The sequence below is a fragment of the Salvelinus alpinus genome, chromosome 3 (assembly GCF_045679555.1).
Source record: "Salvelinus alpinus chromosome 3, SLU_Salpinus.1, whole genome shotgun sequence".
In the NCBI taxonomy this organism is placed as follows: Eukaryota; Metazoa; Chordata; class Actinopteri; order Salmoniformes; family Salmonidae; genus Salvelinus; species Salvelinus alpinus.
Genome location: NC_092088.1, coordinates 103,805,644 through 103,812,682, shown reverse-complemented (window position 1 = coordinate 103,812,682; position 7,039 = coordinate 103,805,644). Strand labels below are relative to the sequence as shown.

The window sequence follows — 7,039 nt, the reverse complement described above, 5'->3', positions numbered from 1 at the left end:
CAGAGAGAGGAGAGAGGAGACAGAGAGAGAGGAGGGAGGGGCCAGAGAGAGGAGCCAGAGAGAGAGGAGGGAGGGGCCAGAGAGAGAGGAGGGAGGGGGCAGAGAGAGAGGAGGGAGGGGCCAGAGAGAGGAGGGAGGGGCCAGAGAGAGGAGAGAGGAGCCAGAGAGAGAGGAGGGAGGGGCCAGAGAGAGGAGAGAGGAGCCAGAGAGAGAGGAGGGAGGGGCCAGAGAGAGGAGAGAGGAGCCAGAGAGAGAGGAGGGAGGGGCCAGAGAAAGAGGAGGGAGGGGCCAGAGAGAGGAGAGAGGAGCCAGAGAGAGAGGAGGGAGGGGCCAGAGAGAGGAGAGAGGAGCCAGAGAGAGAGGAGGGAGGGGGCAGAGAGAGAGGGGAGGGGGCAGAGAGAGAGGAGGGAGGGGGTAAAGAGAGAGGGAGGGGCCAGAGAGATGAGGGAGTAGCCAGAGAGAGAGGAGGGAGGGGCTAGAGAGAGAGGAGGGAGTGGGTAAAGAGAGGAGGGAGGGGCCAGATAGATGAGGGAGGAGCCAGAGAGAGGAGGGAGGGGCTAGAGAGAGAGGAGGGAGGGGTAAAGAGAGGAGGGAGGGGCCAGAGAGATGAGGGCTGTAGTATAAAGTAGTGCACTATATAGAGAATAGGGCTGTAGTATAAAGTAGTGTACTATATAGGGAATAGGGCTGTAGTATAAAGTAGTGCACTATATAGGGAATAGGGCTGTAGTATAAAGTAGTGCACTAAAATAGGGAATAGGGCTGTAGTATAAAGTAGTGCACTATATAGGGAATAGGGCTGTAGTATAAAGTAGTGTACTATATAGGGAATAGGGCTGTAGTATAAAGTAGTGCACTATATAGGGAATAGGGCTGTAGTATAAAGTAGTGCACTAAAATAGGGAATAGGGCTGTAGTATAAAGTAGTGCACTATATAGGGAATAGGGCTGTAGTATAAAGTAGTTCACTATATAGGGAATAGGGCTGTAGTATAAAGTAGTGTACTATATAGGGAATAGGGCTGTAGTATAAAGTAGTGCACTATATAGGGAATAGGGCTGTAGTATAAAGTAGTGCACTAAAATAGGGAATAGGGCTGTAGTATAAAGTAGTGCACTATATAGGGAATAGGGCTGTAGTATAAAGTAGTGCACTAAAATAGGGAATAGGGCTGTAGTATAAAGTAGTGCACTATATAGGGAATAGGGCTGTAGTATAAAGTAGTGCACTAAAATAGGGAATAGGGCTGTAGTATAAAGTAGTGCACTATATAGGGAATAGGGCTGTAGTATAAAGTAGTGCACTACATAGGGAATAGGGTGCCATTTGGGATACAGAGTGTCCTGCTGGCTGGAACAGGCCAGGCTGTAGAAACCACCAGGCCCTTGAAAGATTCTGGCAACGTAGTTGGAGGTCATTACAGTGGACTGCAGCAGAATGAGCAGACCTTGACTCTGACTTTGTTTTTGTTGTGTCCCAAACGGCACTCTATGGCCTATTTAGAGCACTACTTTGACCAGGGCCCATAAGGTTCTGCTCAAAACTAGTGCTCTGTAAAGGGGGAAAGGGTGCCAGTTGGGAAGCATATCCTATGTCACAGACAGACGTGTTCTCAGGGTGGGAATGTGGTCCCACGGTAGGCTAGCCTGGTTAAAACCCACGGTAGGCTAGCCTGGTTAAAACCCACGGTAGGCTAGCCTGGTTAAAACCCACGGTAGGCTAGCCTGGTTAAAACCCCACGGTAGGCTAGCCTGGTTAAAACCCACGGTAGGCTAGCCTGGTTAAAACCCACGGTAGGCTAGCCTGGTTAAAACCCACAGTAGGCTAGCCTGGTTAAAACCCACGGTAGGCTAGCCTGGTTAAAACCTGCGGTAAGCTAGCCTGGTTAAAACCCGCGGTAGGCTAGCCTGGTTAAAACCCGCGGTAGGCTAGCCTGGTTAAAACCCGCGGTAGGCTAGCCTGGTTAAAACCCGCGGTAGGCTAGCCTGGTTAAAACCCGCGGTAGTCTAGCCTGGTTAAAACCCGCGGTAGGCTAGCCTGGTTAAAACCCACGGTAGGCTAGCCTGGTTAAAACCCACGGTAGGCTAGCCTGGTTAAACCCACGGTAGGCTAGCCTGGTTAAAACCCACAGTAGGCTAGCCTGGTAAAAACCACAGTAGGCTAGCCTGGTTAAAACCCACAGTAGGCTAGCCTGGTTAAAACCCACGGTAGGCTAGCCTGGTTAAAACCCACGGTAGAATAGCCTGGTTAAAACCCACGGTAGGCTAGCCTGGTTAAAACCCACGGTAGGCTAGCCTGGTTAAAACCCACGGTAGGCTAGCCTGGTTAAAACCCACGGTAGGCTAGCCTGGTTAAAACCCGCGGTAGGCTAGCCTGGTTAAAACCCACGGTAGGCTAGCCTGGTAAAAACCCACGGTAGGCTAGCCTGGTTAAAACCCACGGTAGACTAGCCTGGTTAAAACCACACTGACTGCTGGGTTCACCATTCAGCCTGCTTAAACCAGGAACCTAGGTCGTCCCAACAGGACTAATGAGATCACCTCGTCCAGACATCACAGGCCACTCAAATGTGTCATCTGTAACAACTATAGGCGACAGGCCAATTTAATGTTAGTGATGGAGCATTTCTCAATGTGTCCATTCATCAGTAATGCCTCATCATCATCATCGTCATCCTCCTCAACAGGGTCTGTACAAAACAGGCTCTGTTATACACTGGAATATATGACACGCCCCCTCTGACCTAGCAGTGATGTCATCCATAATTCTACTGCTGCAGGGGAGAGGGAAGAGGAGGAGAGAAGAGGAGGAGAGGAGAGAAGGGGAGGAGAGGAGAGAAGACGAGAGAAGAGGAGGAGAGAAGAGGAGGAGAGAAAACAGAGGAGAGAAAACAGAGGAGAGAAAACAGAGGAGAGAAGAGGAGGAGAGAAGAGGAGGAGAGAAGAGGAGGAGAGAAGAGAAGGAGAGAAAACAGAGGAGAGAAAAGAAGGAGAGAAAACAGAGGAGAGAAGAGGAGGAGAGAAGAGAAGGAGAGAAAACAGAGGAGAGAAAACAGAGGAGAGAAAACAGAGGAGAGAAAACAGAGGAGAGAAGAGGAGGAGAGAAAAGGAGGAGAGAAAACAGAGGAGAGAAGAGAAGGAGAGAAAACAGAGGAGAGAAAACAGAGGATAGAAGAGGAGGAGATAAGAGGAGGAGAGAAGAGGAGGAGAGAAAACAGAGGAGAGAAGAGGAGGAGAGAAGAGAAGGAGAGAAAACAGAGGAGAGAAAACAGAGGAGAGAAGAGGAGGAGAGAAGAGAAGGAGAGAAAACAGAGGAGAGAAAACAGAGGAGAGAAGAGGAGGAGAGAAGAGAAGGAGAGAAGAGAAGGAGAGAAAACAGAGGAGAGAAAACAGAGGAGAGAAGAGGAGGAGAGAAGAGGAGGAGAGAAGAGGAGGAGAGAAGAGGAGGAGCGAAAACAGAGGAGAGAAAACAGAGGAGAGAAAACAGAAGGAGAGAAAACAGAGGAGAGAAGAGGAGGAGAGAAAACAGAGGAGAGAAAACAGAGGAGAGAAGAGGAGGAGAGAAGAGAAGGAGAGAAAACAGAGGAGAGAAAACAGAGGAGAGAATAGGAGGAGAGAAGAGAAGGAGAGGAGAGAAGGAGAGAAAACAGAGAAGAGAAGAGGAGGAGAGGAGGAGAGAAAACAGAGGAGAGAAAACAGAGGAGAGAAGAGGAGAGAAAACAGAGGAGAGAAGAGGAGGAGAGAAAACAAAGGAGAGAAAACAGAGGAGAGAAAACAGAGGAGGAGAGAAGAGGAGGAGAGAAGAGAAGGAGAGAAAACAGAGGAGAGAAAACAGAGGAGAGAAGAGAAGGAGAGGAGAGAAGGAGAGTAAACAGAGGAGAGAAAACAGAGGAGAGAAAACAGAGGAGAGAAAACAGAGGAGAGAAAACAGAGGAGGAGAGAAGAGGAGGAGAGAAGAGAAGGAGAGAAAACAGAGGAGAGAAAACAGAGGAGAGAAGAGGAGGAGAGAAGAGAAGGAGAGGAGAGAAGGAGAGTAAACAGAGGAGAGAAAACAGAGGAGAGAAAACAGAGGAGAGAAAACAGAGGAGAGAAAACAGAGGAGAGAAAACAGAGGAGAGAAAACAGAGGAGAGAAAACAGAGGAGGAGAGAAGAGAAGGAGAGAAAACAGAGGAGAGAAAACAGAGGAGAGAAAACAGAGGAGAGAAGACGAGGAGAGAAGAGGAGGAGAGAAGAGAAGGAGAGAAAACAGAGGAGAGAAAACAGAGGAGAGAAGAGGAGGAGAGAAGAGAAGGAGAGAAAACAGAGGAGAGAAAACAGAGGAGAGAAGAGGAGGAGAGAAGAGAAGGAGAGGAGAGAAGGAGAGTAAACAGAGGAGAGAAGAGGAGGAGAGGAGGAGAGAAAACAGAGGAGAGAAAACAGAGGAGAGAAGAGGAGAGAAAACAGAGGAGAGAAAACAGAGGAGAGAAGAGGAGGAGAGAAAACAGAGGAGAGAAAACAGAGGAGAGAAGAGGAGGAGAGAAAACAGAGGAGAGAAAACAGAGAAGAGAAAACAGAGGTGAGAAGAGGAGGAGAGAAGAGGATGAGAGAAGAGAAGGAGAGAAAACAGAGGAGAGAAAACAGAGGAGAGAAGAGAAGAGGAGGAGAGAAGAGGAGGAGAGAAGAGAAGAGGGGGAGAGAAGAGGAGGAGAGAAGAGGAGGAGAGAAGAGGATGAGAGAAGAGGAGGAGAGAAGAGGAGGAGAGAAGAGGAGGAGAGAAGAGGAGGAGAGAAAACAGAGGAGAGAAGAGGAGGAGAGAACTAAATGTTGGCACATTCACACAGACTTCAACATTAATGTTTGTCATTGCCCTTCAACCTTGGGACTGTGGGACAAATACAGCTTTCTCAAACAGAGTCCCAGCCCATATGCTGTCCAGCCCTGGTGAAATCATATCCAAGACTTGTATAAAGGCCTTATTCACATGACTACAGAGTTCAGGGCAGAGAGTAGACTGGCACAATGATTCTCTTTCATTTATATTTCTGTTCATTTACTTTACTAGTGATGAAGAGGAGTGAGGTGTAGGTTGGCTCTTGTTTCTGTGAGTTGACTTTACTAATGATGAAGAGGAGGGAGGTGTAGGTTGGCCTCTGTTTCTGTGAGTTGACTTTACTAGTGAGGAAGAGGAGGGAAGTGTAGGTTGGCCCCTGTTTCTGTGAGTTGACTTTACTAGTGATGAAGAGGAGGGAAGTATAGGTTGGCCCCTGTTTCTGTGAGTTGACTTTACTAATGATGAAGAGGAGGGAAGTGTAAGTTGGCCCCTGTTTCTGTGAGTTGACTTTACTAGTGATGAAGAGGAGGGAAGTATAGGTTGGCTCTTGTTTCTGTGAGTTGACTTTACTAATGACGAAGAGGGAGATATAGGTTGGCCCCTGTTTCTGTGAGTTGACTTTACTAGTGATGAAGAGGAGGGAAGTGTAGGTTGGCCCCTGTTTCTGTGAGTTGACTTTACTAATGACGAAGAGGAGGGAAGTGTAGGTTGGCCCCTGTTTCTGTGAGTTGACTTTACTAGTGATGAAGAGGAGGGAAGTATAGGTTGGCCCCTGTTTCTGTGAGTTGACTTTACTAGTGATGAAGAGGAGGGAGGTGTAGGTTGGCCCCTGTTTCTGTGAGTTGACTTTACTAATGATGAAGAGGAGGGAAGTGTAGGTTGGCCCCTGTTTCTGTGAGTTGACTTTACTAGTGATGAAGAGGAGGGAGGTGTAGGTTGGCCCCTGTTTCTGTGAGTTGACTTTACTAATGATGAAGAGGAGGGAAGTATAGGTTAGCCCCTGTTTCTGTGAGTTGACTTTACTAGTGATGAAGAGGAGGGAAGTATAGGTTGGCTCTTGTTTCTGTGAGTTGACTTTACTAGTGATGAAGAGGAGGGAGGTGTAGGTTGGCCCTTGTTTCTGTGAGTTGACTTTACTAATGATGAAGAGGAGGGAAGTGTAGGTTGGCCCCTGTTTCTGTGAGTTGACTTTACTAATGATGAAGAGGAGGGAAGTGTAGGTTGGCCCCTGTTTCTGTGAGTTGACTTTACTAGTGATGAAGAGGAGGGAAGTATAGGTTGGCCCCTGTTTCTGTGAGTTGACTTTACTAGTGAGGAAGAGGAGGGAGGTGTAGGTTGGCCCTTGTTTCTGTGAGTTGACTTTACTAATGATGAAGAGGAGGGAAGTGTAGGTTGGCCCCTGTTTCTGTGAGTTGACTTTACTAGTGATGAAGAGGAGGGAAGGGAAGGTTGGCTCTTGTTTCTGTGTAGGATACAAACCCCCAGCATCATCTTCTGTCTCTGAGTGGTCTCTCTGTGTCAATGTGTGGGAATCTACTGTCTGTAACATCTTGACTATAGATGGTTTTGATTAGATGGTATACAGTTTATGTCAGAATGTACTTTTCATAGCAGGTTAAGAGAACTTAAGCAGAAGGTTAGGATAATTAGGTTGTTAGAAAAGGGGTTAAGGTTAGGTAAAATGCACACACAAAAAAAAAATATATAATTTAACGTCAATTTGACCTAAGCTGTATGTATCCCATTTAGACAACGCCGCTATAGGAGTGTCTGGGGCGGGGTTGGAGAGGCGCGGCCCGCCCTGTCTGACTCGCGTGTATGGATCCTGAATGGCTGAATTATGTAACACTGGCACATCTGCAGACAAACGCATTTTTTAGGCCCATTCTGGAGATAACGGTAGCCCATTTCGGGGTTAACGGTAGCCGTTTCGAAAATAAAGGTAGCCCGTTTCGGAGATAACGGTAGCCCATTTCGGAGATAACGGTAGCCCGTTCTGGAGATAACGGTAGCCTATTTCGGGGTTAACGGTAGCCCGTTCTGGAGATAACGGTAGCCTATTTCGGGGTTAATGGTAGCCCGTTTCGGAGATAACGGTAGCCCGTTTCGGGGGTTAACGGTAGCCCGTTTCTAGATAACGGTAGCCCGTTCCGGGGTCAAAGGTAGCCTATTTCGGGGGTTAACGGTAGCCCGTTTCTAGATAACGGTAGCCCGTTCCGGAGTTAAAG

At 48.0% G+C, this 7,039-nt stretch overlaps 1 protein-coding gene across 1 annotated transcript in view; it reads right to left on the bottom strand.

The window, feature by feature from the left end:
* LOC139569894 (rho GTPase-activating protein SYDE1-like) overlaps positions 1 to 7,039 on the bottom strand; it is a 102,679-nt gene that overhangs the window by 94,839 nt on the left and 801 nt on the right. The window lies entirely within an intron of this gene.